The sequence below is a fragment of the Lonchura striata genome, chromosome 16 (assembly GCF_050655825.1).
Source record: "Lonchura striata isolate lonStrDom1 chromosome 16, ASM5065582v1, whole genome shotgun sequence".
Lineage (NCBI taxonomy): Eukaryota > Metazoa > Chordata > Aves > Passeriformes > Estrildidae > Lonchura > Lonchura striata.
In genome coordinates this window covers 2,574,199-2,585,068 of record NC_140718.1, presented here as the reverse complement: position 1 = coordinate 2,585,068, position 10,870 = coordinate 2,574,199, and the positions used below count along the sequence as shown (strand labels likewise).

General features: G+C 53.5%; 1 long non-coding RNA gene and 1 pseudogene across 1 annotated transcript; one reads left to right on the top strand and one right to left on the bottom strand.

The window, feature by feature from the left end:
- The first annotated feature begins 1,486 nt into the window (after positions 1 to 1,486).
- On the top strand, positions 1,487 to 7,333 carry LOC146765919 (endogenous retrovirus group K member 8 Gag polyprotein-like; annotated as a pseudogene).
- A 2,216-nt stretch (positions 7,334 to 9,549) lies between these two features.
- LOC146765918 (uncharacterized) lies at positions 9,550 to 10,664 on the bottom strand. The gene is made up of 2 exons (XR_014958723.1): positions 10,047 to 10,664; positions 9,550 to 9,868 (listed from the first exon to the last, which is right to left on the bottom strand). It is a non-coding gene; the product is annotated as an uncharacterized LOC146765918 (long non-coding RNA).
- Positions 10,665 to 10,870: the final 206 nt, after the last annotated feature.

The following is a 10,870-nucleotide window of genomic DNA, read 5'->3' as shown; positions in this document are numbered from 1 at the left end:
ACATCACAAAAAGGTTTGTGACCTCAGAGGGTCCGTGCGACATCTCAGCCATCTAAGTGTGACATCACAGAGGAGTCAATGTGTCAACATAGAGATGTCATTGTAACATCACAGAGATATCTCTGTGATATCACAGGAAGTTGTGTGAAATTACAAAGATGTGAGTGTGACATCACAAGAGGTTTGTGATGTCACAGAGACATCCGTGTGGCTCTACAGAGAGCTGTGTGACATCAGAGATATTAGTGCAACATCACAGGGATGTCCATGTGACATCTCAGAGAGCTGTGTGACGTCACAGAGATGTTAGTTTGGCATCTGAAAAAGCTGTGTGACCTCACAGGGTCACTGTGGCATCACAGAGGTGTATTTGTGGCATCACATAGATGTCTTTGTGACATCACATAAATCTTTGTGATCTCACTGGGCCTGTGTGACATCACAGCCTTCTAAGTGTGACATCACAGAGGTGTCATTGTGACATCATAGAGATGTCCTTGTGAGATCAGATAGAGCTTTGTGACATCACACAGAAGTCAGTGTGACCTCGTAGAGAGCTGTGTGACATCACAGAGATGTCGCTGTGACATCACAGAGAGCTGTGTCTTGTCACAGAGGTGTTAGTGTGACATCATACACATGTCATTGTGACATCAGAGGAGGATGTGTGACATCACAAAGTTGTCCATGTAACATCATAGACAGCTGTGTGATCTCATAAGGTCAGTGTGACATCACAGAGATATCAGTGTGACGCCACAGAGATATTTGTGTGACATCACTAAAAGCACTGTGACCTCACAGAAATGTCAGTGTGACATCACGAAGAGCTGTGTGACATCACAGAGATGTCCATGTGATATTACTGTGAGCTGTGTGACGTCAATGATGTGTCAGTGTGGCATCATAGAAATGTCATTGTGACATCAGAGGAGGATGTGTGAAATCACGAAGAAGTCAGTATGACATCAAATAGAATTGTGTGACATCACAGATATTAGTGCAACATCACAGGGATGTCTTTGTGACATCTCAGAGAGATGTGTGACATCACAGAGATGTAAATGTGACATCACAAGAAGCTGAATGCTGTCACAGGATTTTCAGTGTGACATCCCAGAGAGCTGTGTGACATCCCCGAGATGCCTATGTGATATCACAGAGAGATGTGTGACATCACAGAGATGTCACTGTGGCATTTCAAAAAGCTGTGTGACCTCACAGTGATGTCACTGTGACATCACAGAGGTGTATTTGTGACATCACAAAAAGCTTTGGGACCTCACAGGGTCGGTGCGACATCACAGCATTCTCAGTGATACATGACAGAGGTGTCGGAGTGACATCACAGAGATGTCTGTGTGAGATCAGATAGAACTCTGTGACATCACAGAGAATTCAGTGTGATGTCACAGAATGCTGTGTGACATCACAGAGCGCTTTGTGACATCACAAAGATGTCCATGTGACATCATAGACAGCTGTGTGACCTCACAAGGTCAATGTGACAAAACAAAGATGTCAGTGTGATGTCACGTGCTTCGGCGTCTCCAGCAGCACCTCTGGCTCCCACCCTCTGTTGTCTCAGCAGCTGCACCTCTGCCTCTGGCCGTGCCTGCTGCTTCAGCAGCAGCGGCACTCCTGCCTCCTGCCCCGCCCGCTGTGGCTCCGGTGCTCGTGATGCCTGCTGCGTGCCGGCAGCCAGCGCCGTTTCTGTCTCCGATGACTGCAGCTTCTGTGCCTGTCACATCCACGGTGTCACAAGCTCCAGCTGATCCCTTCATGTCGCCGCCTGCGATGGAAGGATCCGCCGAGCCACCAGTCACGGCTCCAGTCCCTGCCCCATCACCGGTGCTGGCCCCTCCATGCCGGGGGCTGTTGGCTCAGGGGCCATGGCTGGTTCGTCTGTTTCGAGGTCGGTAGCCGCTTCCCCAGCCTTGGTGTCTCCCACCAACCCACCCTCGCCCGTGGATTGCAGGCTGTGCTACGCCCCTGTCACAGGAGGCAGGTAGTGACAGCGATGCTTTGATCGGCTCAGTTCTGCCACAGGGCCGTGACCGTGTGTCGGAACGCCGACACCAACGGGGGCAGCGGGCATCTCAGAGAGATCTGTAGATGCTCCCTGCCTGTAAGGTGTTTGTGCCACCGATAAATCCCCATCGCTTTTGGGATGCAGTCAGGAAGGGGCTTTGGAGGCTTGTGACTGGGATTTTTTAGAGCAGGTGGGAAAACCTGGTGGTGCGGTTCTGAACCCACTGCTCAAGGAGACAGAGACCATACCTAGCAGTCAGTTGATTCCTCTGCGCTCTCCAGAGGGAGCACGAGAGGATGGGTGTGACGATGCTTCAGTGCAATGTAAGCTTCAAGTCTTTCCTGTGCAAAGAGCTGTCCCAAATTTGGGACAACAGGACAAGTACGATGTTTTACCTGGGAAGGTTGTGCAGGATTTGCAGGACAAAGTGGCAAAATATGTGCTGGGTTCTGCTCCACTGATGCAGGTCCTCAGAGTGCTAAACACTGACCTGCTTGATCCCTAGGATATCAAACATCTGGCCTCTGTGTTTTTCCAACCTGTGCAGCTTGATGTTTTTATGAACAACTGGAGGAGGATGGCCGACAGGGCTGCAGCTGAAAATGCACACTACCTTTGACAGACCCTAGATGCTGTGTGGGGGTGGGTGTGCTCATGGGACAGAATGCCTTTGCCAATCCTGATCTTCAGGCTACTTGGCACCCCATCGTACTTGAGCAGGCCCAGAAGGTGGGCTTTGCGGCATTGATGAAAACCATGGAGACAGCCGCTCCCAGGCAACGGTATGTAAAGAGAACACAGGGAGCCAAAGAATTGTTCTTGCCATTTGTTTAAAGGCTTGCAGCTGCTTTAGAAAAGCAAATCAAGGATGAGAATTTGAGGCAGGTTTTGTGCAAAACTTTGGCAAGGGACAATGCAAATGAAGATTGTAGGAAAATTATAAATGTGTTGCCAGGCGATCCATCGTTCACAGACATGGTCAAAGCTTGTTCCAAGGTTGCTACAGTGGACCATAAAATGTCTGTTCTGGCAGCATCCTTGAAAGCAGGCCTACCGTCCTCAGGGGCTGGCCATCGCAAAAAGGGGAAGAAGAAGGGCAAGCAGGTGCAGGGGATGAAAGTCCGGAAAGGGCCAGACTCTAATTTCCTGTGCTCCAGGTGTGAGAGGCCAGGTCATCTTGCTAAAGACTGCAAGTCTACTTACCATGCCAATGGTAAGCATTTGTCAGGCTCAGGAAATGGGGGAAAGAGCGCACAGGGGAACTGCACGCTGAAACAAGTGATCCCCCAGAGCACAGCACCAGCGCAGGGTGTCTCAGTCAACTCAGCGCAAGCACCCATGGCTCTGCCGGGGTGGATGTACACACCGCAGCAGCAGTCATCTTAGATTCTAGTCAGGTGCACAGGGTTCTTCTGAATGCATTTGGGCCTTTAGGCCATGGATTGAGTGCATTTTTGGTAGGACGATCTAGTGCTACCCTTCTGGGAATCTTTGTGCACCTGGGTATCATTGATTCCGATTTTATGGGCCAGATTTTTGCCACGGTTTCTACATCACCCCCTCTGTCATTATTCTGGCAGGGACCCGCATTGCTCAACTTGTGCTTTTCTACTTGTGTGTTCCCAGGGCAGGCCAATGGACGCATGGAGATGGTGGTTTCGGATCCACAGGACGGCTGCAAGTCCTCTGGTCCACGATCATTTCTGCCAACCATCTGCAGATGATGTGCTCCATGATTTTACCAGGTGCCAGCCTGCCTTGGATCCAGCTGCAAGGTTTGATCGACACTAGAGCCAACCTGACAGTTGTCTCCACCTCTGTGTGGCCTCCTAAGTGGCCTCTGGACTCTGTGGGAGTGGCCATTGAAGGATTGGGGACTACAGCGCAGACATTTTTGCGCCAGCAGGCTGTTTTGATCAATAATCTGGAAGGGCAGACAGCTAAGGTTTGGCCCTATGTTACTGCAGCTCCCATCACTCTTTGGGGTGGGATCAGCTTCGTCAGGGACACATTGAACCTTCTACCAGTCCCTGGAGCTCTCCTGTTTTTGTAAACAAGAAAAAGTCGGGGAAATGGAGGTTGTTACAGGATTTCTGAAAAGTTAATACGGTTATGGAAAGTATGGGGGCATTGCAGCCTGGGATGCCCTTGCCTACCATGCTCCCCACAGGTTGGGAAATCTTGATTGTTGATTTAAAGGACTGTTTTTTATGATCCCTTTGCATCCTGATGACAGAGCAAAATTTGCTTTCACCATGCCTCCCATCAACAGTGCTGAGTCTGTGCCGAGATATCAATGGAAGGTTTTGCCATCGGGCTGCAGGAACAGTCCGACCATTTGTCAGTAGTGTGTGGCCCAGGCCTTGCCCGGAGTCTGTGAGCAGTTCCCTGACGTATATTGTTATCATTACATGGATGACATTCTGGTGGCGGCACCCACTCAGGAGGAACTGCTGAGGATTCAGTCTCAGTTGTCCTCCGCCCTGCATTCTTATGGACTACAAGTAGCTCCGGAGAAGGTTCAGAGCCAACCTCCTTGGAAGTATTTGGGGGTCAAGATTCTTGAGCAAACCATTCAACATCAGGAGGTGCAATTTCCAAAGGGTATTGTGACCCTCATTCATGCCTAGAGATTGCTTGGGGTCATCAATTGGTTACATCCGTATCTGTGACTGACCACAGCGCAGATGTCCTTGCTGTTCTACCTTTTAAAGGGGGACCCGGATCTGAGTTCACCTCATAAATTGACTCCTGAAGTACGACAAGCGCTGGAGGAGGTTCAACAGTCTCTGTCTACTCACCAGGTTTACTGAGTAGACCTTTCCATTGATATCACTGTTTTTATTATCTATCCAGACAGTCATCCCACAGGTGTTATTGGCCAATGGAATGACAAATGGCCTTATCCTTTGCACATCTTAGAGTGGGTCTTTTTACCCATCAGCTCAAAAAGATAGTGTCTTTGCTGATTAATTTGATAATCAAATTCCATTATTGGTGTTTGCAATTGATGGCGGCTGATCCCGCAAGGATCATTCTTCCAGAGGGGCAGGACACCTTTGAATGGTGTTTTATTAAGTGCCCCTTTGAAAAACGTGCTGCAAAATTTTCTAGGGCAAATTGTTTATAATCTGCCCAGTCACAAATTGCTGCAACTGGCAAAGATGACCAGTCTGTAGTTATGACCAAAAAACAGTCGAGTACCAGTGCGGGGACCCACCGTCTTCACTGACGGCTCTGGAAAAACAGAAAAGGCCATTGTGACCTGGAAGGATGAGTCAGGATGGCAAGTGCTGGAAGGCCACGTGTCCGGCGCAGCCCAATTGGTTGAGTTGAAAGCCATTGCTATGGCATTTCAGAGGTGCCTTTGAATTTGGTCACTGACTCTGCTTATGTTACAGACAAGAGGCTGGATAACCCACTGCTGAAAGAAGTCAACAATGCCATTTGTTTCAGTTGCTGAGAGCATTGTGGTGCACAATTCAAGCCCGGATTCATCCGTACTACATCCTGCACATTCAGAGTGACACCACTTTACCAGGTTTTATAACAGAAGGTAAAATCAGGGCTGACAGGTTGGCTTACTCAGCTGTGCTGCAGGCTACTTTTGTCACAGGCCAGTGGTGCTTGGTTTTCCTTGAGCAGTCATGGCGAGGAGCAGGACGGAGGGGGTAGGTGTGCCTTGTGTGCTTTTTGTGCCTAGTCTGTGTGTTGTGGGCTCGGGTCTGTCTCTAGATCCCCTTGTGGGCAGGGGTGGCCTGGTTGGGCTTGTCGAGCCCCCGTGGGGTTCTGTGCTTGTGCCCAGAGGGTGGTGTGGTGGGTTGAAGGGCGCTGCTGAGGGGCTGCCAGGTGCCTATGGCACACCTCCCTGAGAGCGCCCGGTCTCGTCTGATCTCGGAAGCTGAGCAGGGTCGGGCCCTGCTGCTGCTGGGGGCAGCGAGGATGACATCAAGGGTGACAACCTCTTTCTCCACCTGGTCTCTGGCAGGCTGAAGATGTTGGACTTTGATTCTTACATCTCCTTTAGAGCCAGGTTCCACAGGGATTTTGCAGATATGTCCATACACAGGAGGATGCTCCCAGATTTGGGCATTGCTCAGCCTGGCCAGGAGCCCAAGGTTCCCTCTTTGCTGGGGTGGATGCAGCTGATCCTTCAGTCGGCTGCCAGGCTGCTTTTGGCAGGGCTGAGGGCATGGGCTGGGGTGGGTACAAAATGGGAGTGGGCTCCTGGCCCTGCCAACAGCCCCCAGCACCCACCGTGCCCCGGGGTGGGGCTGGGCTGGGGCAGCCAGCCCGACACAAACAAACCCCCATGGTGGGAGCAGAGGTGGGACTCCAGAACCTGTGTGTGGCAATCACATTTCTCTCCCTCTCAGGATTTTTCATAGAGGTGCACTGAGAGAAATGAAAGAGAAAACAATTACTATTTCTGCTCCTTGTTTTTCCTATGTGGAATATTTGGAGAATTGTTCGCGTGGAGTGAGTGCTTTCTGTCTTTAACTTGGTTGAAACCTTCAAGGATAAATAACCTCCAGTGCCCACACAAACTGTGTTCCTGTGCTGTGAGAGCAAATCCCTCTCCCTGTTTTTCCACTGGAGTTACCTTCCAGGGCAGTGTTTGTTTTTTTTCCTCAGCTGTTTGTCCCCTTCACCCAGCAGGACACAACCACGTGTGGATGCTGTGGCTCCATCCTGGAGCTCCCAAATTTGGAGTCCCTCTTTGGGGAGCAAAGGGAACACCTTGCTGTGAGGATGTCCTTGATCCTGGGATGGGAATCCCCAGCCCTGTGCTGAAACCAGCCCCGAGTAAATAACAACACGTCCTGATGCTCTTCCCAGGGTGGAACAATGCTGGGAGATTTCCTCTTGGCTTCCCAGGCTATGAACTAATCAAACTGTTTTCCGCTCAGGCTGATGTTTCCAAATTTCAACTGCCCTGCAGAAGCTGTCCTAGGACGTGCTGAGATGGGCACGCTGTGTTTTGTAGTTTTTTTTTTTTTAAGGGAATACTGTAATCCTACAAAGCTAATTTTGGTGCGGTAGCTGCCCTGTGGGGAGCTCAGGATGGGTTTAAAGATGTGGCACTTGGGGAAGTGGTTTAGTGGCAGATTTGGCAGTGCTGGACTCCATCATAGAGGGCTTTTTCAGCCTAAACTCAGGTTCTGTGGGAGCTGTGCTGCGGTGAGGATCTGGAGTGGTTTGGAGAGGATGTTCCTGCTGTCCCTGCTGAGGCAGGAGTTTTGCTGCTTGGAGGGGAGAGTTTGCAGCCCTGCTGTCTTTAATAAAATTGATTTCTGCTTATCCCACCTGGCTGCTTTAAGGGGGTGTGTGAGGGGACTGACCGGGATGGGTTTGGTCTCTGAAAATCAGGTCATAAGAGGGGACAGCACCGAGCTGAGCCCACAGGAGCTGCAGAGCATCACCTGGTGTGGCAGTAGATGCTCCGGTGAGGCTCAGCTGATGCCTCAGCCAGGATGGGTCCCAAACCACTCTGGAGTCAGCATTTATACGTGATGTGTTTGGTGCTCTTCTGCTAATTCCTGGGTTTGGGAATTTGGCTTCTTCCCAGCATGGTTAAAGGCACCTTCTGCTGCCCTGAGGTGATGAGGAGGAAGGGGCTGAGCCCAACCACAGAGGGGACAAACACCCCTGGGATGCCTGAGCCCTGCTGTGGCTCTGGGGGAGCAGTTCAGTGTCTCCAGGCCAAATTCCAGAGGAATAATGTAGGAATCCATCTTTGCCACCCAGCTGTGATGTGCTCAGACACGGGCTAGGGATGCACTGAGGAACTTCAGAGGCTGCTTTTGATGATAAATGCACATTTTGCCTGGGTGGCGGGACTGGCTAACCAGCTGTCTGCCTCACTAGAGAGCTCATTTTGTTATTAATCAGGTGAAATGCCAGGGGTTGTGTGAGAACCCCGGGCTTGGTCTGGGGTCTCATGTGGTGGTAAAGTCTCTCCTCCAACCCATGCTTCCGAAGAAAAACTCCACAGCCTCTTGTTGTTCGGTCTCAAGGCAGTTTATTGCAAGTTATCTAAAAGATTTTCTTCTCGGGCTGCAGCTGTTTGGTCAGCGGCCCAGGCAGAGACACACACACACCCCGACATCCTCTCTGTCTGCTGTCTTCTTCTTCTCTCCCCCCGCCCAGGGCTGCTGCTATCTTTTAGATGATATATTACGTATTACAAGTTTACAGTTTTCCCCCAATAGCTACTACCTATATTACAAAGTGCTTTCCTACTCTAAACCAATCTGTGAGTGCCAGCATCACCAAGAACATGGAGGCAAGGAAGAAGAAGGAGGAAGAACAGGATCAGCCCACTTTCCTCCATCTTAGAACTTCTGACCCCCATGTACAAAGTAAAACCCCCCCTGTACAGGTGCTAAAACCCTCCCCTGTACAATACCAAAAAATTTTTCCCTCTACTTTGTAACTACTTTTACTATACTATCTAACCCTTTGTTCCACCTCCGAAGTGGGTAACTCATTCCATGGCTCAAACTCAAAATCACAGTTGTTTCCAGCTGCCTGCCAGGGTCTAAAATGCTTCTGACCAAGGCCTGGAACCTCTAAAAATGTCTGAGAGGCATTTTGAGTTCCAACATGGCTGGGCCTTCCTTAAGGCCCTGACAGAGATAAGATCTTTGACCTTTTTTCTTGTTCCCCTTTTTTCTGTAATGTATTTTCAATAATTTGTTGTGTGTTTTTCTAGAGGAAGCGTTCCAGGTGGGGCCCAATCTGGATCAGGAAGTGCTTGGGAGCAGCTGCGGCGTGGATGGGCCGTGCCCTTGGAGAAGGCTGAGGACATCATTTGGGACCAGCTTTTCTTCCAGCGGGGAATGGCGTGAGGTGGGTCCTGTCTGCTGGGGCTGGTGGGATCAGAGCTTTGGGGAGATGGCAGCGAGCACAGGAGCGTCCTGCTCTGGGCAGCTGCTGAGGGCTGGAGGTGCCATGGCTGGCTGCAGGCTGGGCACATGTCCTGCCCTCCTGCTCTGCTCCCAAAGGCAGCAGTGATGGGCAGCTCTGGGCACAGCTCTGGCACGGCCAGCATGGCCTGGGCACCGCGGGTGGCTGGGACAAGGGGACAGGAGCCTTCAGCTGACGGGGCTTTCTGGTTTCTCTCCTTGCAGCCTGGCCAACCTGCCCGGCAGCAGCGCCGCAGCCCCACAGGAGCTCCAGAGGAGCCCCACCAAGAGGCACCGGGGAGTCCTCAGCAATCCAGCCAGCAACACACGGGCAGGAGGACACGGATGGCATTTCCTGCCTGGGACAGGGCTTGTGGCCATCTCCAGGCACCGCTCTCACAGAGATCCCCACAGCTCCAGCCCCTGCCCATCTGCTCTGTGGGCAGCACAAAGGCTTCGGCAGAACCACCAAAGGCCAAGGGGCTTGTGGCCATTTTCCCTGCAACCCTGCATGCCTGGGCAGCTTGCTGAGCCCAGGAACCCTTTTCTCCCTCTTCCCCTAGGCCCTGCAGAGCCTGGGCAGCAAAAGAAAGATCCTGGGAGTCTGTCTATTGCAACACATCCTATATTTATACGCTAAAGAAAAACGAAAAGAAGGAAAGAACAATCTTGAGGAAATGAAACATTCCTGCTGGCTCGGGTGGCCCTAGCAGACAGAGCCCCTGGGATCAGCTCTCTGCAGAGCTCCAGCAGCACAGCCAGCCGAGCCCCGACAGACGAGGCCATCTCCTCCATGCCCTGCGGAGCCGATCATGCAGGCTGCCGAAGATGGAAGAAGGAGCTCTCTCTGCTTCCTGGAGGACGTACAGTGTTTGAATTGCCAGGCTTCCGACGGGGACGCTGATGTCATTTGCCATGCCTTCAAGGGCTGAAAGAGAGAAGGACAGAGCCAGGGTCAGTTCCCGCATCTGGGACCCGAGTAGACCCCCGTGCCAGGGCCATCCCAGCCGGCTCTGGCCATGGCCAGCAGGGAGCAGGGACCAGCCGGATCAGCCCGAAGGTGCTCGCCACAAACCCCCCGCTGGCAGCCTGTTGCCCTCACTCACCCTCAGAGATGAGCTGGAGCTCTTCCTTCCTCCCCCGGAGGTGCCGCCCGGCCGTCCCTGGGAACACAGAGCCTGTCAGCCCAGCGGCACAGCTCCTGCCAGCGGCGCTGCCAGCCCTGGGGCCACACGGCCTCCTGGCCCGGCAGGGCTCAGCCCGGGCCCTCGCCGCTCGCTGCCGCCCCAGGGCACGGCTGCCAGAGGCGCCGGGCCCGGGTGGCGCTGCCGGGGCAGCAGGCGGGGCTGGGGCCGAGCTGCGGCGGGGCGGGGAGGGAGCCCGGGCTCGCGGCTCACCCAGGAACCTGACGGCCGCCTCTCGCAGGGGCTCCTGTGGGCTCTGCAGGTAGGGCAGGGCCCGGCGCAGGTGCTCGGCCGCGCTGCTGCTGTCCTCTGCCAGCTGCAGAGAGCGGCAGCAGGGAAGGGTTGGCGCGGGCTCAGCCCCTGGGCCGGGCGCTCCCCGCGCCAGCCCCGGCCTCCCCTGCCCGCACAGCCCTGAGGCGCGGCCAGCAGCCGCCGGCGCCGGGCTCTGCAGGGGCAGAGGGCCGGCTGCTGCCCGGGGAGCCGCGGGGCCGCCCCGCAGCCCCGCCGGGCCGCGGCTCCATCGGCACCCGGCTGGGCCCGCAGGAGCCTGGAGCAGAGCCCGCGGGCCTCGGGCTGCAGCAGCGGGCAGGGGCACAGCTGCCAGCCCGCACACCGAGCACCGCGCTCAGGGGCTGCTCCGGGCTGGGGCTGCGGCTTCCCGGCCCTCCTTACCAGCCACTCTGCCAACTTCCACAGCTTCTTTCTCTTCACCAGTTTTTCAAGATCCCTCCTCTCCAAGAGCTCGG